The following is a 22,764-nucleotide window of genomic DNA, read 5'->3' as shown; positions in this document are numbered from 1 at the left end:
AATTTGGCACAATACTTTAAAGCCAACTGATTGCATACTATAAATTAGACATATACGTACAGATATTTATATATACAGACATTTGATTATCATTACAGATTATAAATTAGTTGCAGAATATGTAGAATTAGAAAGTTGGAGGGGGGATGAAAGCGACACATTTGTTCATCGTGATAGTTTATATTTATACAATATTATACTAATATCTTAAACAGGTCTTTGTTTGATTTCTGTGAACATCCCAAGGAAATTATTTAGAAACTGTTTATTGGCTAGCTCCAGCTGCTAATTTAGAATGTACTGAGGTGCAGTGAGAGTGTAAAAATATATTTACAGTTGCTTAGATACATTTTCTTGCCTTTGTTGGTGGTGTGTAATATCTATAATTATTGTTAATGTTAGAAACTGAGTGTCCATGTTGGTCCACGTGAGTGGCTATTGCATATTTAAGTTTTTTAGTCTAAAGGCATCCATATGTTGACGATATCTTATACTGAAGCGTCTGCTGGTCTATCCAAGACAAAAGCTGTGACAATTGTCACAAATAATCTTGAAATTCCTGATTTTTCTAGGCCTATGCTGGTGGTTTTGGTCCTGTGGATAATGTTATGTTGCACAGTGTTATTGGTGTGGAAACTTATTGGAACTCCTATCCTTCAGAAAAGATTGGCAGTTTGGTATGAGATTGTGTGCAGGAAGAGTGGTTGTGAATTTACTGCAGGCTATTTACCGTCTTCAATTTTATTGTATAGGTGGTCAATTATTTGTGGTTTATAGCCATTATTTTTCACTACAGTGTTGATAATATTGATTTCTTTGTCCTTGGAAGATAAACTGGAGGGAATATTATGTGTCTGATTTAATAAGGATCTAAAAGAAGCCATTTTGTGTTGTGCACCATTGCATGAAGAATTTTTTATAATTACATCTGTGATGGTGGGTTTTCTACGAATTCCAAAGGCATGGTTTTGTTTCAAGTTTTTTATTCTCAAAACAAGAAAACTGATACCCTCTAGTGTCTCACGTTCAACAGTGAAGTTGATATTGGCGTGCATGTTACCCTCATGGCATTTGAAAATGATTATATTTCATATACTGTACCATTGAACAAGGTGACTGTGTCAACGTATCTTTTGCAGTAAATCAGTTTGTCTTTTTAATGGGTACTGACCTTAAAAAATTTCTTTTCTAAATTGTTAATGTAAATACAGATAAGATTTTCTTGTTGGATGAGAAGTAGTTACAAAATACAATTAATTCTAGCAACTCTAAAACTTTGTACATCACTGCCTTCATGGACAGGTACATTTACCTACAGGTTCACAATGTCCAGGGATGCAAACCTGGAATTGTTTGGTATGTGCAGATCATTTATATCATTAACAAACTGTAGGGGATTTCTGATAGAGAAGTTGTCTTCAACCACGTAAAAGTTGCAAAGAAAATCATTAACCTTCTTAGAGATGTAATATACAGGGCTGCTCCTTGAATTAACAGTGAGCCGTAGTGGCCAATGAGATTTATGAATCTTTGCCTGAGATCTTAGTTCAGGAGATATGGGATTCATGACTAAGCAACGTTAAACATCAGCACCTGATAAAAGGTGTTTCCTACACTGAGCCTGATATTTAGGTGTGGGTCAGTCTTCAGTTCTTTTATGTTGTTTTGAAGAAAGAACCGTAAGGCTTTGTTGATGTAATCTTCTTCATATAGAACTACTGCATTGTTACTTGTATCTCCCTTACAACAAGGGTTTTGTCATCTGTAAGTTTTTTTATTAATGATAGTGAGTATTTCTGAATCAGTTTTACCAGATTTGTGAGTTGATTATAAATTTTTGGTCATAATTTGTTTGGCTTTTGAACTTCAACTAATTCTCTGATGTTTTTGTCATTAAGTTTTGATGCAACATTATGTCTGACACCTTCATTTAGTAAAACAAGTTCAGCTTCATTGAGTACAATGTTCATGGAGTTTACTACTCTATGACAAAATTCAAATTCTACAATGTTGGGAGTGACTGTAGGGTAACGTGTTCATTTTGAAGTAAGTGACTGAATTTTCTTTTTTTGTCTCATGGAGATACTTAGCTGTTCTTTGTTTATCTGTCTATGAATATTATCTGAGATGTGCATTTAGTCTGTTGGATGTATCTGATTACTGAGTTCAAAATGAAGTTTATGTATTTGCCTGTTTAGTACATCTTTTTCCATGTGGAGGTATCTAATTTCAGTTTTTAACCATGTTATTTTGCACTTACTGTAGATTTGGCAATCTGTTCATATTTACTCTGGCTCTTAATGTGGGGTTACATTAGAAGCTAGAAAGGTCTTTACCAACTTTATAGCTCCACTATCGTCATGATCTTCTCTATGCAGTTTATTCATTTAAAAACAGTTCTACTACCTAGGCAGCAAAATAACCAGTAACGGCCAGAGCAAGTATGACATCAAAAGCAAATTAGCACTGGCAAAGAGAGCATCCCTGGCTAAGGAAAATCTACTACTATCAAACATAGGCCTCACTTTGAGGAAGAAATTTCTTAGAATGTGTATTTGGAGCACAGCATTGTATAGGAGTGAAACATGGAACAGAAGAGAATTGAAGCATTTGAGATGTGGTGCTACAGACAAATGCTGAAAATGAAATGGACTGACAAGGTAAAGAATGAGGAGATTCTGTGTAGGAGCAGAGACAAGGAATACTTGGAAAACACTTACAAGGAGAATGGATAGGATTATAGGACATTTGTTAAGACATCAGGGAATGTTTTCTAAGGTACTAGAGGGAGCTGTAGAAGGCAAAAACTGTAGAGGAATACAGAGGTTGGAATACATCCAGCAAATAATTGAGGGCATAGGTTGCAAGTGCTGCTGTTAGATGAAGAGGTTGGCGCATGGGAGGAATTCGGGGTGGGCCGCATCAAACCAGTCAGAAGACTGATGACTGTAAAAGAATTATACACCACAAATAATTGACCACCTATACAATAAAACTGAAGACAGTAAATCACTAGCAGCAGAGAAAGAACTGTTTGCAGAAATATCAGGAATTTACATGATTATTTCTGATGATTGCCCTAGCTTTAATCTTGGACAGTCCAGCAGAAGCTTCAGTATAAGATATCGTGAACACATGGATGCCTTTACACTAAAAAATTTAAATAAATACGCAATAGCCACATGGACCAATATGGACACTCAGTTTCTAACATTAACAGTAAAAATAGATATTACACACCACCAACAAAGGCAAGAAAATGGACCTACTACAGCAACTATAAATATATTTTTACACGCTCATTTCACCCCAATACATTCTAAGTTAGCAGTTGGAGCTAGCCAATAAACAATTTCTAAATAATTTCCTTGGGATGTTAAAAGAAATCAAACAAAAACTGGACCCCTAATAGCCACAACACCGTGGAAAAAAGAACCTATTTAAGATAGCAGTATAAAATTTTATAAATATAAACTATCACAATGAACAAACGTGTTGCTCTCTTCTCCCCTTCAACTTTCTAATTCTGCATGTTCTGCAACTAATTTATAATCTGTAATGATAATCAAATGTCTGTATATATAAATGTTTGTACATATATGTCTAATTTATAGTATGCAATAAGTTGACTTTAAAGTGTTTTGCCAAAATTTGTGCTGACAGTTACATTAAAAAACACACTAAAAACAATTTGTCTTATTGTCTCTTAATCACAGAATGCAAATATTTTTCTATTATCGACATGCTGCATTTTGCACATCCCACATAATCATCGTTACTCTTATTTACATCCTTAGTCCATAGAAAATGAATAATTTTTTTTTAATCTTTGTTTAATGACAACCTCTGCATTATAAAGAAAAACATGAAGTGTGTAGCACATGTGTGAAGTTAAACACCGGTGTTGGGAGTATTATGCAGTGTGCCACAGTAACTTATTTACAAAATGTGTGCTGTGTAGAATTCAACAACATATACATTGACCTGGTAAATGACATGGACCATAACAAAACAAATTGCTATCTACTAGAACTTACATAAGTGAACACAACTATTTCACATTACATCTAAATAAATGCAAGCACTTAAATGTATTTTTATTAATGAAAAACTTACGACGTGGTACTAAATACTCAAATATGCTTGTGCGGTGTGCGCCAGACGACACGCTTTTCATCAAAACAACTATGTAACTGAAATCTGAAAATGGGCATGGTAGCCCAAAACCAGTTATGGCATTAAAATAAAACATGTAAGAAGTATTTCTGTCTGGTTGCATCATTCACCAACTGTCATTAACAGCTGCACAGTTCACAAGATCCAACATGGATAAATCATCATTAAACTGGATAAATCAGCATATCATTTATTGCTTTCGGCAGTAAAAAAAAAATAAAAAAATAAAAGTGTGTAGGCTGTTGTCGTTATCACTTTATTTACCACTTTATTTTATCTTCATTCAATTCATCATGCTATCTTACCACTATGTTAGTCTTTATTTGAATCATACTGATTACATTTATATAACAATGAAAATAACCAATATTGATTGATAATATAATGTAAATGAATAGGTAAAAAATCTACTCACCAAGTAGCAGCAGGGGTACACACACACACACACACACACACACACACACAAACACACAAACACACACACACAAAATGGTTTGACTTTTACAAGTTTTCAGTACCAATGGCTGCTTCTTCTTCTTCTGGCAGAAGAGTTGAAGGGAAAGGAAGAGGGGTGAATGAAAAGGACTGGAGAGGTTTAGGGAAAGGGGGTAAAGTTCAGAAAAGTCTCCCAGAACCCTGGGTCGGGAGAGACTTATCGGATGGGATGAGAAGAAAAGACTGATTGTTGAGGACTGTACCAGATCCTGGTACTGCTGATCCCTCCAAGAAACAACTTCGGAGCACATCACTTGTCACCCAGTATTATCCTGGCCTTTAATGTATTAATCAACTACTTTGACAAGGCCATGACTTCCTAAAGTCATGCCCTGAAATGAGATCCATCTTGTCTGAAATTTTGCCCACCACACCTAGAATAGCTTTTCATCATCCTCCCAATCTCTAAAATACCCTTGTCAAACACTATGCTTCTTCTGTACCCATCTCTCTACCTTATGGCTCCTCTCCCTGTGACAGTCCCACTGCAAGACTTGCCATAAGCACCCTCCTACCACTGCCAATTCCAATATACTATCAAAGGGAGAGCCACCGGTGAAACAACACGTCAAATACCAGCTGTTATGTAAACAATGTTCAGCCTTTTACATCAGCATGACTGTCAGCCAGTTATCAGTCATTATGTATGGGCATAGGCAGACAGTGTACACAGCCAACACACAATATCCTGTTGCAGAGCATGCTGTAGAACGGGACAGTCGTGACCTCAGCGCATGTTTCTCCAGACGCATCATCTGGATTCTTCCCCCGTACACCAGTTTCTGAGAACTCCACAGGTGGGAACTAGCACTACAACATGTCCTAGGTTCTCGCCACACACCTGTCCTTAATTTCTTCCCTCTCAGGATTTCTTCACAGTAACCACTCCTTTCTTCAATCCACTATAGTTTTCTGAAACAATGGAAAAACCAGGATTTCCCACTGCTGCTCACAGTGTGGTTTCAGTTGCCTGAGACTGCAGTCATGTTTGTGAGTTGGATTTGCGTTAGCGCGCGCGCGCGTGTGTGTGTGTGTGTGTGTGTGTGTGTGTGTGTGTGTGTGTGTGTGTGTGGAAGGGGGGGGGGGGTCTATTGTTGATGAAGGCCTTAATGACCAATACTTTATTGGTGACAGTCTTTTTTGTTGTGCCTATCTGCAACTCAGCATCTCTGCTATATGGTGAATGGCAACTTTCCTATCGTACATTTTAGTTTTCTATATCTTTCATTTTCTGACTCGTCTGTTTTTCGCCATCCCCCCTTCCACGTCTGTTACATACAATGCATTCAAGCTTTTCACTCTTATTAACTCATGCACGATGCTTTAGTAATAATCTCTGTCTTGCATATTACCCTGTCTTCCACCTTTAAGTGCTCAGGTTTCCAAAAATCCGTCCAGTGCAGTCTCCAACAAACAGCCTTTCCTTCTCATCCTGCCCGGTAAGTCTCCCCTGTCCCAGGGTTCTGGGTGATTTTTCTTAACTGTGCCCCTTTCCTTAAACCTCTTCAGTCCTTTTTGTTCACCCGTCTTGCTTCCTGTTCAACACTTCTGCCAAGAGAAGGAGCCATTGGCTCACAAAGCTTGTAAAAAGTCAAACCCTTTTGTGTGTGTGTTCCCCTCATTATATTTATGGTCATGTTTGAAAAACGATTATTCTACAAACAAATGAAACTAGGTCCTAGCTGTTTCACATTAAGTATCACCAAAATAGAAACAAATCCGTGACAGTAATGATTTACAGTACTACGCATCTTAGATAAAAATATTTCTTTTGATAATGTAATCTGTCTGTTATATGTGAGCATGTTTTATGTTGTTTATGTCAGTTTGGTGGTGGTGGTGGTGGTGGTGACGACTACTACTGCTACATGGGTAAATGGGCTCAACTATGTGGTTATTAGTCCCTCAATCCTCTATTTATTTCCGAAGAAGTAGGTATGAGCCTTTTTCCCTCTCTTTGCTTAATAGTTATAAAACTACCATTTTTTTACTAGGTACATTAATGGGCAACTAATCTATTAAAATAGAATTGTCAAAGTCACTGCATAAGTTAAAATGGCAAACTAGTATATATAGTTCATATCATATGTTCACTGATAGAAACAGACATATTTTGTTCTCCATGGAGGGTTCAGGTGCGAAGAATGGATTGGGTGGCACCTCACTGCTATACTGGTGGTGAATGGCCCACCCTCCCACCATTGCCTTCTAAGCCAACACATTATGGTGCTTCCTTTAACTTTTGTTGTAATATGCACTCATTCACATGAAATATAGCACAAGGCTTACACATATTCACTATCCACTGGAATCTCTGATAGATTCTCTCTTAGGTCCACTAGACACAGCAGGCCTTGGGTAGCTGTACAATGTGGCGAATTGTTAATGTTTCTTCACAGATCTACTGCGGGAATTACTCACGTCATAATAGAAATTTATGAATTATTCTGTAATAGTAGAAATTCGTAAGTTATACTCATACATCCTATTCAGAGATGGCGTAAGGCAATACTTTCTCCTCTTGAGCTTCATAGCAAAGTCTACGAGACCTTGGTGGTGCATCTGATGGTCCATAGTTAATTGGTTTGTGTACCATTTTGCCATTTGGCATCCAATTTTTTCAGAACATGACATCAAATGTGCATTATTAAGCCAGCACTTAAAAACTAAACTCCACCTGAACAGGCAATGAAGGCCCAACAGTACCGATCAGCCATCGTGTCATCCTCAGCCCACAAGCACCACTGGATTGTGATAAGGAGGGGCATGTGGTCACCACTCCGCTCTCCCGGCCATATGTCAGTTTAAGAGACTGGGGCTGCTACTTCTCAATCAAGTAGCTCCTCAGTTTGCCTCACAAGTGCTGAATGGACCCAGCTTGCCAACAGTGCTCGTCAGACTGGAAGGTCATCCATTGAAGTACCAGCCCAGCCTGACAGCTCTTAACTTTGATGATCCAATGGCAATTGGTGTTACCATTGTGGCAATGCCATTGGCTTAAGTCAGCACTTGGAATACCTAATTTAAGTGTTTCCATCCCTGTTGCTTCATTGGCTAGTTTGTAAGCCAGTTCATTATCTGGAATGCTGACATGACTGGGAAGCCACAGAAAAACAATGGATAGCCCTGTACTGCATATGGGATACAATTGGTCATGGATGGCAGATACTAATGGATATTCGGATTGCACTCATCTATGGTTTGCAAAGCAATCAAGGATTCGCTGTATGTAATGAATTGTGTTAAGGGAAAGTTTGTTTTTAGTTATGTTGTGTTATGGCTCTAAACTCTGCAGTACAAATAGTGTATTTTTTTGGCAGAGAATGTTGATCTCAATTCCATTTGGGACTGGCAACATATGCGTAGCCAACTCATTCACTGTCTTTGTTTAAGAGAGCATAAAGAAGATTAAAATGTCAACATTCTTGGATTACTGAACAAAATGTCCAGTGATAAAAACTTGGAGATATATTGTGTTTGGTATTGCGCCAGGTGCTGATTTATAAACAATGTTTTCATAGTCCAAATGTGGGATAATGAGGACTTAATAAGTGTTAATAAAACTGAGTCACATCCATGGAACCATTACCAAGGAAACATACCGAATTAAGTTTCTTCAAACAGGAATTCTTGAGTTGTCACATATATTTGCTAACCATGTTAAGTTTATTATCAAAAGAAATCCTAGAAATCAGAACAGGACACTACTTTCATTAGCTGGGTTTTGAGGTATAGTCCTGGATGAGGATTGGAAGACTGTTCTAAAAAGTGCATGATGCATGGTTTAGTTGGTGAGAAATGGCATCCACAATTTTGCATACATTTTTGTGGCTTCTGCACAGCCATCTGTAGTTTGCATTCTGCTCCACATAATGATGTAGAACCAGAACATAAACAATGGTCATCAACACACAATACTGTTGTGACTTAAGTGTATAGCAGGTGGTGGACTTTGTTTTTGAAAAATCTGAGGTAGGTGATGTGACAGCAGCAGCTTTTGCATAATTTGTCAGCATGTTGGCTGGACGATACATTCATATCCAGAATGAGATTTTCACTCTGCAGCAGAGTATGCGCTGATATGAAACTTCCTGGCAGATTAAAACTGTGTGCCGGACCGAGACTCGAACTCGGGACCTTTGCCTTTCGCGGGCAAGTGCTCTACCAACTGAGCTACCCAAGCATGACTCACGCCCTGTCCTCCCAGCTTTACTTCTGCCAGTACCTTATCTCCTACCTTCCTAACTTAACAGAAGCTCTCCTGCGAACCTTGCAGAACCAGCACTCCTGAAAGAAAGGATATTGCGGAGACATATCCTTTTTTTCAGGAGTGCTAGTTCTGCAAGGTTTGCAGGAGAGCTTCTGTTCAGTTTGGAAGGTAGGAGACAAGGTACTGGCAGAAGAAAAGCTGTGAGGACGGGGCATGAGTCGTGCTTGGGTAGGTCAGTTGGTAGAGCACTTGCCCACGAAAGGCAAAGGTCCCGAGTTCGAGTCTCGGTCCAGCACACAGTTTTATTCTCCCAGGAAGATACATTCATATCTTTTCCTTGCCTCATTATATGACAGGCAATCTATTGTTTTATATACTTGCATTTCTTTTTTAAATACTGGGCCAACCAATGCATGTAGTGAATGGTGTTCCATATAATTTACAAATGAAGGCAGTTGTTTGCAAGGACAACCTCCCTGAGCTTATCTTACAGTTTCCACAATTTGGGTCTACCATGTATCCAAAACATGAGCATTGAAAACATCTCATAGGTGGTGGGGCATAAGTTTTCATGCCACATCTCACACCTACACACCCTAAATTTTTCTGAAAGGACATTTCCTTCAAAAGCTAAGATGAAGCATCTGTGTCAATTCAGTTTTCTTTTGGACCGTCTTGTACCAGTTGGATAAAATGTACCCATCAGCATGTAAGATTAGTTCGTAGCTCCCTGCCTGTCTGAAGTGCAAGGTATCTTTGAAAAATAACTCCTTGTACCATATTCAAAGTTTTATGAGTAGTAACAGTCAGTGGCATGTCACCTAGTCTTTCACAAGTCTGAACTGTATAAGATTGTGCAGCAAAGGAGGCTTTAATCAATAATCAATTCACATTTTTTCTCAAAATTTATCTTCTACTTGTTCCATGAAAAGTAAAGGCTTTCTCATGTAAAAGTATCTCCATCTGCTCTAGTACACACTATGTACTGTGTAAATTGTTTTGTTCCCAGTTTTCTGGCTTGTCCTCCTTCCCATAAGTAGCCAGAGTACAGAAAGCAGTTATACCGTAACTGTTCCCATTGAAATATCTATACCTATCTGCTGAGAAAGCCGATCAGTACAGCCATTATGTTGGATTACTTTTGTATGTTTCAATACACAAAATGTCCATCCTGATGCCACCTACACTGATTAAGTGCTCTCCCCATGGGTGCCATCCATGCACAGTAAAGGTCATCTGGCAACATGGCAATTGCTGGGAGTCCTTGTGCCCCAAGATAATCATCTACTCCATGGCATACACTGGGAGCTAGTAGCTCAGGCATCAGAAGTGTGACTACTATGTTTCCAGGAGGTTCTACTGAAAGGGTACAAAATTACTCTCCACCATGTTGGCTTGGCTACTGCATTGGTTTTTAAAGGCATATTTAAGTCCACAAGGTTATTGTGCATAGAGGATCTTTTATGTCATAGGCAGTTGCCACTATTTAAGGTTTCCCACTATGTCCACATTACATGAAAAATTTTGGAAAAAATGAGGTCAAGGTGGAAGGGGAACCAAAAATTATTTCAGGCCAAAAATCTGAGGTAAAGTAAATGGATAAAGGCGTAAATGAAAGAACTTAGAACCCAGAGATATAGCTAGGTGAATATTAAAGACTGCCACCATGGATTAGAGAGTAAGAGAAGTAAAAACATTCGGGGGGATGGCAGACAGCATCATAATTGCAATAGCTTGAGGCCGTGATCACCAGGCATGTACTCGCAAAAGAGTGGTGATCCCCTTGAAAGGTCAGTTTTATGTTGGAACAAATATGAGCATAAAAATGAATGTATTTCCCATTGAAACTCTTTACTATCCACTTTATTCCATTACTAACACATACAATGGTTCAAGCCATTTGCTGCTGCTGCTGCTGCTGCTTTCAATACATAGACTGGTTTGATGCAGCTCTCCACATTGTCCTGTGAAAGCTGCTTCATCTCTGTAAAATACTGCGACCCACATTCTCTTTAACCTTTTTACTACAGACAGGATTTGGTATCCCTCTTAAAATTTGTACCCCTACACTTTCCTCCATCGCCAAATTAACCTTTCCTTCTTTCCTCCATTGCCAAATTAACCTTTCCTTGACACAGGATATTGCCTAATACCCTGTACCTTTCTTTAGTCAAACTGTGCCAGAAATTTCTTTTCTCTCATATTTAATTAAGTAGCCTTTCACTACTTACCCAACTGATCTTTAGCATTCTTGTGCAACATCACGTTTCCAAAGCTTCTATTCTCTTCTTGTCTGTACCATTTACTGCCCATGTTTCATTTCCATATAAGGCTACACTCCAGACAAAAATTTCCACAAAAGACTTCATAACATATTAGTATTAGATGTTAACAATTTTTCTTGTTCAGAAAAGCCAAATACGATACTCAAATCACAGCATTCTGAAAGCTACACACATGCAAACATAGTAATCTTTGATTGTAGAACTGGCAAGCTGGTACTAGAACCTGATATATTGTACAAATTTCTGAGTAAAAATAGGTACGGGGTGCCTGAAACACAATGACCAAAACAACCTTATATGCTGGTAAAATAGATGGATCTATAACATTTTGATAAAGCATTTTCAGTGGAAGTGTTTGCAAAATGTTATTTTATGATCCATCCAGGAATAATTATTGAGTGTGTATAAGACGAAGGGTTCAAAATGTGCACAGGGAAAGACTGTAGACTTGGTCTTTGTTTTGTACACATTATATGTAAGTTGCTGGAACCCTGAATGACTTGAAATGACAGATTCTTGAAGAAATAAGTCAATTGCATAATGAAAGTGATTATTTATATCACAAACAATTGGTTTGCTAATTTCAAGATCTACCAAATAACTGAATACTCGTCATGTAGGGATTACAAACAAAATACCAAATTACTTCAATAAGTGATATCACATGGGCAATTGAATGAAAAATAAAATTTTTAACAACATGCTACAGTGCATCATATCCTCCACAAGTGGTATGCAGAGCTTGTCTGTAGCTGTAAACTCTAAGGTGATTAGTAGCACCAGTGATAGCAGTGTAACACTAAATGCTACCATCTGAATTATAATCAAACATCAAAGAGAATAAAAAAAAAATAAAACTCTGCATCACAATGGTTTCATTGTATTAAATCACCTTCTTTCGTCTTAGAAGTCAGTTGCTAGTAAAGGTAAAGTAAAGTCTGTTTATCCAACAAGCACAATACACTGAACCCCCCCCCCCCGCACACACACACACACACAGTCTGCCCCTCAAATCTGTAAGACATGCATCTCCCTGGGATGTTATTACTTCTCAGACATTCTCATTTCATAGGCAGCTAGCCTACGGTATACTTTGTAATTTAGTTTCATTGATACTATCCTACATGATTAATCTTTAGATATTGCAAATGACACAGGTACCAAAAAATTTACATCTTTTCCAATTTGGATTGCTTACTTCAAGAAATCACATTAAGTCATCTCATAAACCATCAAAGAACATATAAGAAACAGAACTACTTCAAATTTAAATTATCAGCAGTTTTGCTATTATTGTTTTTGGCCAATCTTGTTGGTACAATGCAGATCATTTCAATTTTTAAAAAGAAATGCACACTAAAGAACTCCCTCTTTTTAAGGGGAAAAACATGCTGAACCAAATGCACAGTCAATACCTGCACTACTTCACTCCCAAACAATTACGCCTGTGATAAGCCTGCATGGTTGATTGTTATCTGTTTATACATTTGTCTTCCAGAATTGACTAGATACTTTCAATGACGTGCCAAAGAAATTGATGTTCTGCACAAAAAAACTTTTAGTGAATCTAACCCAGCAAGATTAACACAGTTCAACCATCAGACCAAGAATTTTTCTCCCACTGAAAGACATTTCACAGAACATTACAAGAGCAAATTATCAAGGAGAAATCACAGCAGTTTCCAGTCTACTACTGTGACAATATTCTGAACTTTAAATTACTTCCACCCAGTCAGGTTAGCTCTTGCTGGTTTCAAAATCTGAATATATTCCTGTGACACTCCTCAAAAGATATTGATATTTGGCCTTAATGGAAAAAGTTTATTTTGAGCACTGTTGCAATTTTGCACATTTTAGCAGTAGTTACAAGGAATAAAATTAATGTTGATATGTTGGCAAAGTTAACTCATGACTCAGCAGCCTGTAGAGTCACATCAGTATACAACAGCAGCTCAGGGAAAACCAGAGAAAAACTAATATAAAAGAACAACTATCGGTTCAGAAAAACTTTTGATGTCATCAGATCTAAGATTTGTAATTACAAGAACAAACACTGTTCTAATGATATGACACTCCCCCCAATATTTACACTGACATACATTAGCATGAGATTTCAATGTCTTTCTTTATTAAAAAAACCAACCTGGTGTACACAATTTTGTCCATATATCAAATTAAGTCTATAACGGACTGTTAGCAACTGAGCCTGATGGGAGAAGCAATCTGGATAGTGGTAGTAGGGAAGAGGATGCGGTGTGGAGGGGGAGGGATAGTGGGGCTGTGGGTGTGGGAGGGTGTAGTGTTGGTTGTGGGACCATGCTGTGATGTGGTGGGGACAGGACAGGGCTGTTAGGTGCAACCAGCAGGTTTGATGGGGAGGAGGGACGGGAGTGGAAAAGAAGAGAAGTAGATGATGGCAGGAGGGGCAGGGGGGGGGGGGGTGTACTAGTGGGTCTGTTGGCTGAATAGAGGGCTGTGTAGTGCTGGTGTGGGAGCAGGGAAAGAAACAGGTGGGTGAAGGACAGGAATTAGCAATGGTTGAGGCCAGGGGTGTTATGGGAATGTAGGATATATTGCAGAGAGATTTCCCACCTGTGCAGTTCAGCAAATCTGGTGGTTGTTAGAAGAATCCAGATGTCATCGGCTGTGAAGGTGTCATTGAAGTGAAGCATGTTTTGTTGGGCACTTGGGTGGTTTGTAGATCAAATGACTTCTTTTTTACATGTACCCCAACCTTTCATGGAATAGATGATGCTTGCAACCAGACTGGAATAGGTGGTAGTTGGAGGGAGTATGGGACAGGTCTTTCATCTAGGTCTATTACAGGGGTATTGAGCCAGGAGGCAAGACATTGGGAGCACATGTGGAGGAGGGGTGGTCAAGGATATTGCTTAGAGGCGCTGTGTGGCAGAAGACCACGCCAAAAGGAGTGAAAAGCATAGTGAGTTGGATATTCCTCATTCCAGGGCACAATAAGAAGTAATCGAAATGCTGGCAGAGAATGTGATTCAGTGCCTCCAGTACTGGATGGTATTGAGTCAAGAGGGGAGTGCTCCTTTGCGGCTAGGCAATGGGTATGTGGGAAGTGGTAGGTGAGTGAAGAGAGAGGATGCAGGATATGTGTTTTTGTACAAGATTGGGAGAGTAATTTCAGTCTGTGAAGGACTCAGTCTCTTAAAAGCAATTATAAACTTATGTTAGCTACTGTTAGTATAAAGTTATTTATATAAAAAGTGTCAATTATGTCATAACACATGTCAAAGACTTCTATTTGTCATAACCTACATACGAAATGTTTCGCACGCGCGCGAGTGTGTGTGTGTGTGTGTGTGTGTGTGTGTGTGTGTGTGTGTGTGTGTGTGTGCGTGCGCGCGCGCGGCGCGCGTGCGCGCGCGCGCGCGCGCATGCGCTGCTTAAGTAAAATTTGTAGCATTACTGAATTCCATACACAACACTGCACAAAAAAATCAACGTACTTTGATAAATGTTGCATAGGTGAGGAATGTGAAAATATATTGGAACTTTTTGTTTCTGTGTGATATTACATGTTACACTGTAATGTCACTTGTATAAGATGGGCGAACTGTCTTAAGATTTCCATAGCCGAACATAGAAGAAGAAGAAAAGGATGCAAATGTTACTTTAAGTCATCAGTGAAAAGGCACAAAATAAATAAATAAATTTAAAAACCTAAACAGTGACTGACTGCTCGACTTTCATGAATTGCTTTGAGAGTTCAACAGAATTAAAATAATGAAGTGTAACGGTGGTGCAAAACAACTGTGGCCAAAATTTCTATGTTAACATGTATTTTTATCTTTATAGGCTTACCGTGTTATATTTTATATGTTAGAGCAGTTGATATAAAATACTGTCCTCAGTATAATACATATTTTCTTTTATGACATGTGTCACATTTCTGCTTTCATACGGTCTTTAACTTTCTAAGCATGACTAACCCTACAATATGGCCGAGAGATGAGTATTGCATATTAGCAACCGATGAAATTTTTATGTTGTTGAGTCTGATGAAAAAAAAGAGTATTTCAGTACCAAATGTGGGCCTTAAAACACCAACACCGAAATTCTTTCGAGAAGAAAGATACAATGATCAACAAAAATCGACATAATTTTTTAATCATTCATGAACAATAACCAGCCTCACACATCCAAATAAAACACTTTATTTCACCAACAATATATAAGAAACACAGATGTTACTGGAGTATTCTACATGGACCCAAAATATATGAAATTCCACAAAAACAAAAAGCACATGCTCCACTGTAATAAAATCAAGAAGAATGACAATGCAATTCTTTGTAGCAAAAGGTCATTAATGGTAGTTGTAAAAATTATTTGTAATCAAGTGGATAACCAAACAGGTAGTAAAAATATTAGTGGAGATTTAAACAGAAACATGGGGGAAAGTTGCAGATACAATAAGCAAAATAAGCAGCTGCAGTTCACAAATTTATGGGCACCAGCATAAAGAGAAAACAGATGCTTTATCTCCTAATTAAACAGTATGAGCTGCTGGCTAAGAGAGACAATATGGGCTGTGAGAAGACATAAGACAGCAGAAGACATCATTAAAATCAGTGCAGACTTTAAGCATTTGATGAGTTGTATGAGTCTTTGGTCTTCAGAATTATAACCTAAATAATTGTCAACACATGAAGAGAAGCAGACTATCAGTCAGCATAGGAAAATATATTATATAAGGTGTACAACTTTGCTTCTGCCATTTGCCAATATTTGGCGACATCAGTAAGTGGCAGTTGAAAGAAACAGATCGCAGACGTCAGGCAGTTAGCTTGTACCTCAGTTAACATAACCTCATTCAAACATTAGTCGATTTGTGTCTGCATCATAAAGTTGGTCTTGATTGAAAATGTCAGTTTACGAGCCTAATTCTCATCATTGCTCTCATCAAACGCTAGTGCAACCACCCAATAACGTCCATGAGCTATGATGCACTTATATTTTAACACTGTCTGAAGCAATTCAAACATTTAAACAAACTTTCAAAAATATACTTTGCAACAGAATGTAACAAATAATATGATCACCAGAAGTCACAAAGCTCTCACATTTCCATTACAGTTCTTTCTTTAAGGGTCATTTTTTGAGTCTTACAGTCTATTAAATTTAGATAATGGTTTCTAGGATATGATCTGTTTGTAAGTGACATTTTATATTCAGTTTTACAGAGTATGCAAGTTGAACCTGCTGCTTGCTACAAATTGTATTTTCTTGTGTTTACTATACAAGATTTAAATGGGTAACAAGTCCAAAAATTACCTACAATGCCATTGAACACCAATCTCTAGGATGGCCACTGTTAAACCCATATAATTAACCTACCCCACACATTTCTTTCTTTTAGAAACAAGTATCTACAGTGTTACTTTCTGCAGTGTGTGTGTGTGTGTGTGTGTGTGTGTGTGTGTGTGTGTGTGTGTGCGCGCGCGCGTGTGATACGATTTTTCTCTACAAATCTGATCACTTGAAAAGCACTTTCAGTCTAAGACTTTGTGGTATGGTACAGTCTTGTTTTCCTACAAGGTGTACAACTTTGCTTCTGACATTTTTTCCCCAACATTTGAGGATTTAAAGAAACAAATTGGTTACACATGTATCATTCAAAGTATTTTCCATCGCTGGCCTCTACTTTCTCCCATCTTTCAGGTAGTGTGCGAATCCCGCGTCGAAAAAATTGCTCATCTTTTGAAGCAATCCACAAATCAATCCAATTTGTGACTTCTTCATGAAATCTGAAGTTTTGGTCAGCCAGGCTATGTGCCATTGATCTAAGCAGGTGATAGTCAGAGGGAGCAATGTCTGGAGAATACGGCGGGTGGGGCAGGACTTCCCAATTTAATGTTTTCAAGTATGTTTTGACCTCTTCTGCAACGTGGGGTCAAACAATGTCATGCTGCAAAATCATTTTATCGTGCCTCTTGCTGTATTGTGGCCATTTGTCTTTTAATGCTCTGTTCAAACACATTAATTGCATTTGATAATAAGCATCTGTGATTGTTTCACTTGGTTTTGACACATCATAGTATAAGATGACGAGCTGGTCCCACCAAATGCAGAGCATGATTTTCGAGCTGTGAATATTCGGTTTGGCCATCGACATGGAAGCAAGGCTGGGATATCCCCATGACTTTTTGCGTTTAGGGTTATTGTAATGAACCCATTTTTCGTCCATGGTCACAATGTGATGCAGAAGTCCCTTCCGTTTTTGCCTCTGGAGCAATTGTTCACAAACACACAAACGCCGTTCAACATCTCTTGGTTTCAGCTCACACGGGACACAAGTTCCTTCTTTCTGAATCATGCCCATAGCTTTTGAGACGTTTTGAAATGGCTCGCTGTGTCAATCCCACTAATCGTGCCAATTCTTCTTGAGTTTGACACGAGTCTTCAATCAGCAGTGTCTCCAATTCTGCATCTTCGAGAACATTCTCTCTTCCACCACTATGCCGGTCTGCGATGTTCACGACACATTCTTTCATGAATAGTGTCCTTGCCATACGTACTTGAGAGCATTCGATGAGACTCAGCCGCTGTTTTCTTCATACTGAAACAAAACAGTAACACCTCCCACAAATGACGAGAATTAGGCTCGTAAACTGACATTTTCAATCAAGACCAACTTTATGATGTAGACACAAATCGACTAATGTTTGAATGAGGTTATGTTGACTGAGGTACAAGCTAACTGCCTGACGTCTGCGATCTGTTTCTTTCAACCACTACTTACTGATGTCGCCAAATATCGGCAAACGGCGGAAGCAAAGTTGTACACCTTTTATAATATATTTTCCTATGCTGACTGATATTCTGCTTCTCTTCATGTGTTGACAATTATTTAGGTTATAATTCTGAAGACCAAAGTCTCATACAACAGAGAGGAGGAGGAGGAGGAGGAGGAGGAGGAGGAGGAGGAGGAGAAGGTGGACAGAGAGGAGGAGGAGGAGGAGGAGGAGGAGGAGGAGGAGGGGGAGGTGCACATAGAGGAGGAGGAGGAGGAGGAGGAGGAGGAGGAGGTGCACATGGAGGAGGAGGAGGAGGAGGAGGAGGTGCACATAGAGGAGGAGGAGGAGGAGGAGGAGGAGGGGGATGGGGAGGTGGACAGAGAGGGGGGAGAAGTAGATGGTCAGAGAGAGGAGAGGCAGTAGATGGACAGTGAGAGGGGAGGAGAAAAATGGACAGAGAAATGGGGAGGATGACATGTGGAAAGAGGGGGAGGAGGATATGGTGAAAAAGAAGGAGTAGAAGAAGGAGATGGGCTAATAGAAGATTAGAATAAAGAAATATCCAGGCAGTGCCAGTTTCTCAACTGGATTTTACTAAAAGTAATATCTTTTTAATTTGAGTTACTAGTTGCTTGGAAATAGGAGTGGTCTCACAGAGTAGATTATATTTGATACAGAAATGCAAAAATTGAAATAGAATAAAAAATACTTTTTACCTGTAGAGATTGAACAGTATTAATGACTGTAATTTTTTTTTTTACTTAACAACACAGCCATTCCACATTTTAGTACTAAATTTTTATATACCATGTGCAATAGGTAGTTAAACATACCTTTTTTTAATTTTTTTCATGCCAATTAAGGACCATGTGAAGATAATTATTTTCTTTCTTTTTCCTCCATCCTTCATTTTCTCAGAATGGTCTGTTTTCCTCCAGTTGTTTTTCCATTCCTGAAAACCCTCGCATTTACTTTCTTTGTTTGAATATGTCTGTGTGAAGTAAAGTGTCCTGATCAATGTGCATTTCTCTTAAGTCCTTTTTTTTCTGTTTTCCTGTTTTGGGAGAATGTTTATATCTCCTCTACTAACGTGTCTTTTTTCATCCTCTCTAGATGTTTATAGAGTAACATCTTTTCATGACCTCATCTGTTATTTTAGGGCAGAATGAGTATATTTTATTATTTGGTCTCAAATAATATTTTTCTTGATTCTTTTTTCTATTTGTTCCAAAGCATTTAATATCATTTTGCATCCATATAGCCCAGGGCTCGTGGTAGCGTTCTCACTTCTCGAGCACAGGGTCCCAGGTTCAATTCCCGGCAGGGTCAGGGATTTTCACCTGCCTCGAGATGACTGGGTGTTGTGGTGTTGTCTTCATCATCATCATTCATCCCCATTACAGTCGGAGGAAGGCAATGGCAAACCATCTCCACTAGGACCTTGCCTAGTACGGCGGTGCGGGTCTCCCACATCATTCCCCTAAGCTCTGTAATGGAGTATGGGACATCATCATCATCATCATCATCATCATCATCATCATCGTCAACATCCATATAACAGTACTGTTTATGAGTCACAGATTTCTGATTTTGCAACTGTATTATAATGCCTTAACTCGACATCTTTAGACAAACATTTTTTATTTCACAGATTTCTCGCTTTCATGTATAATCTTTTCATTGTTTCAGTTCTGATTTTAATTGCTTTTTTCTCAGCTTTGATGCTTGTATTTTCATCTAGATGACTAAAGCTGTGTGTTTTCTTGATGTTACCATAAATGCTTTTTAAAATCTTTGGCAAGTTACTTTCACTGGTCAAGTATCCCTTACTTTTCAAACAATATTTGTAGACCTGCCTTTTCAGTTATTTCCTTCAGAAGCTCTAGTTTTTCCTTGCATTCTCTAAGTTTCTATTTATTATTACAAGCTCATCTGCACACACTAAACAATCTATTCCTTTTTTCAATCTAATCAACTTTACATAGTTATTAACTTTTTAGCTTATTTCCATTCTTTTGTAACTTTTTCCAGCACACAACTGAATAACAGTAGTAACAAACTGTCTTGTTGTCCGACTCCAGATATAATTTGGAATGGACTAGAAGTCATTACAAGAAATTTAAATACTGTGTTTGTAACCGTTTGTTTGGCTATTTACTGGAGTTTTCCAGTCTACTGCAGCTCCCTCACTGTTTTGAGCACGAGTATCTGTCTGCAGAATAACGTGCCTTTTTAAAATTAACAAATATTACCACATCTTTTTTATTTGATATTTGTTGTGTGCATGTGCGTACACACACACACACACACACACACACACACACACACACACACACACACACACACACCTCCCTACTTTGTGCTCAGATGACCGTCAGCTCTTTACCGGCACATGGCAAGGGATTGGGGGTGAGAGTGACTAGGGATGGTGTTGGATGCTGTAGAGGTTGGGTGAGTAGTGGATTACCATTTTGGGAGGGGTTAGAAGTATCTTGGTTAGGATATCCCTCATTTCAGGGTATGATGACAGATAATCAAAGCCCTGACGAAGGATGTGGTTCAGTCGTCCCACTCTCGGATGGTACTGGGGCACTTCTTTGTGGTTGGTTCTTGGGATGAATGTGAGGATCAGGTGTGTGTGAGGATATGGCATGGGAAATTGTTTGTGAATTACATCTGGAGAGTATTGCCTGTCTGCAAAGGCCTTTATGAGTTCTTCAGCATGTTGGGTGATGGATTTCTCATGACTGCAGAAGCTTCTAATAAAAGTGGCCAGGCTGTATGGGTGGGATTTTTTGTGTGTGGAAGGGGTGGCAGCTGTCAAAGTTTAGGTACTGTTGGTGACTGGTAGGTTTGATGTGGACCAAAGTGTGGATGGAGCCATCTGAGAGGAGGAGATCGACATCTAGACACGTGGCATGATGGGTGGGGCAGGACCAGGTGAAGTGGGTGGAAGACAACAAAATGTGAGATTTCAACAGCTGCTTTGCAGCCTGTGCCATTTGGATCTGCACCACCACCACCACCACCACCACCTCCAGCTTTTCTGAGCTTTCCTTCGCTCCTGTAACCTTCCTGGACTGAACCTAAGGTAACTTGCTGCCCCAAACCCATTAGTGTGTGTGTGTGTGTGTGTGTGTGTGTGTGTGTGTGTGTGTGTGTGTGGAGGGCAGGGAGGGGAGGGGTGGTGTGATGTGCGCACAAGTGTGTGTGTGTGTGTGTGTGTGTGTGTGTGTGTGTGTGTGTGTGTGTGTGTGTGTGTGCATGCATGCACATTTTTCCTGTAGTTAGATAAATCCAGTCAAGCTCTGTATCTTTTATTTGTGAACCTATCAACGATGTAGCACTTTTGCCTTCCAGTGAGTCATCTCCCTTATTCCTAAATTATTTGATATTTTCATACACCTGATTATTTATTTAAGGTTTAGAATTTGCTCAGGGGAGTAGGTGTTATTTTAGATCCAGGTTGATACTCTCCAATATGTTTATCTAAGTAAGGATTTAATATGTCCAGAAGAGCATTCAATATGATGGTTTGACTATTGTGTGTAGCAATTTTTGTTCTTTTGCTTGAATTCTGGATTTATTATCAGATGGAAATATTAACTAACTAATACTGAATAATAATAATTTTCTAGAAAAATGTAAAAAAATGCTCTCTACTTAACAGCACTCTAGAACCTTCAAATCTTCAAAGGTGATTTTCAAGTTTTTTTGTGAAGTGCATCATACTGCTTTAAGAAACTGAAGTCCAGCTACTGAGTTCCAAGCCCCATAAGTGTGGGGAAATCGAAGAGGGCCAATCCATAATACCCTCTTGCGAGGCTTCAAATATTTTAAATATTTTGACTGAGAATCATGATAATGAACATTATAGCTACCAGCATGCAGCACAAATGGCAAAACTGCTGATTCTATGGTGTCAGAAGTTTGGGTGATTGATTCAGCGCATATGGGTCACCTCACTCTGACAACTGACAGTTTAAAGACGTCCCTGGAATAAGCTGTTAAACATCTTTCGCACTGGAGACTGGCATTGCCTACATTGGCAAAACCACATCTGAATACTGCCTTACGTTTATTTATTCCAATGTTTACATTCTCCACATTGCACAAAATCAGTCACCTTGCTCTGACTTTAGCAAAACCTTACTGTGAAAAATACACAATGGATGGCATGGAACACAAACAGTAATTACTGACATAAGCACCACAGTCAAAGGACTAAGTACAGAGAGAAACAACGTGAAAGCTGCTCACAACAGTGGCATCCTTGACAAGGAAAATGATCTACTTCTCAACACATATTTTAGGACTGTTTTCACCTATTTTTTTACAAACAATATCCCCTGCAAAAACAAAAAACACATTTTTAAACATTTTTGAGGACTGTCTTCTTAAGCTTTTAAAAAACGCGCTTCCACTCTAATATTGACACCTCAAAAAACATGGTTTTAGGAGGACTGTGCAGCTTCTTGGAGCAATGAAAATTGCTGCCCATGCATTTTTTAACACAAGGCAACAAAAGGAAGTCTTTAGATGATAAATCATGTGGATATGATCAATAAGACATTCAGTCAGCATTTTTGTCTGTCAAATAATCAGCTATTTGATGCGCCGCGAGACAAGAGGCATTTTCATTGTGAAGAATGGATGCAACATTTTTAGTTGTTTTTCCATATTTCATCGATGATGTGTGTCAAAGAATTTTTTGTTTATTATTTGGCAGTAATAGTTCTCAAATTCTAGCAATGGTCATGAGATGTACATTGTAATCAAACAACAGCAGATTATTTGAGACATAATGGCAGATTAAAACTATATGACAGAC

General features: G+C 38.7%; 1 protein-coding gene across 13 annotated transcripts in view; it reads right to left on the bottom strand.

The window, feature by feature from the left end:
- Positions 1-22,764, bottom strand: part of LOC124711044 (C-Jun-amino-terminal kinase-interacting protein 4) — a 265,595-nt gene that overhangs the window by 54,755 nt on the left and 188,076 nt on the right. The gene's annotated exons all lie outside the window — the stretch shown is intronic.

Source organism: Schistocerca piceifrons, chromosome 1 (assembly GCF_021461385.2).
Source record: "Schistocerca piceifrons isolate TAMUIC-IGC-003096 chromosome 1, iqSchPice1.1, whole genome shotgun sequence".
Lineage (NCBI taxonomy): Eukaryota > Metazoa > Arthropoda > Insecta > Orthoptera > Acrididae > Schistocerca > Schistocerca piceifrons.
The sequence above is the reverse complement of the archived record's forward strand: the minus strand, read 5'-3'. Positions and strand labels throughout refer to the sequence as shown.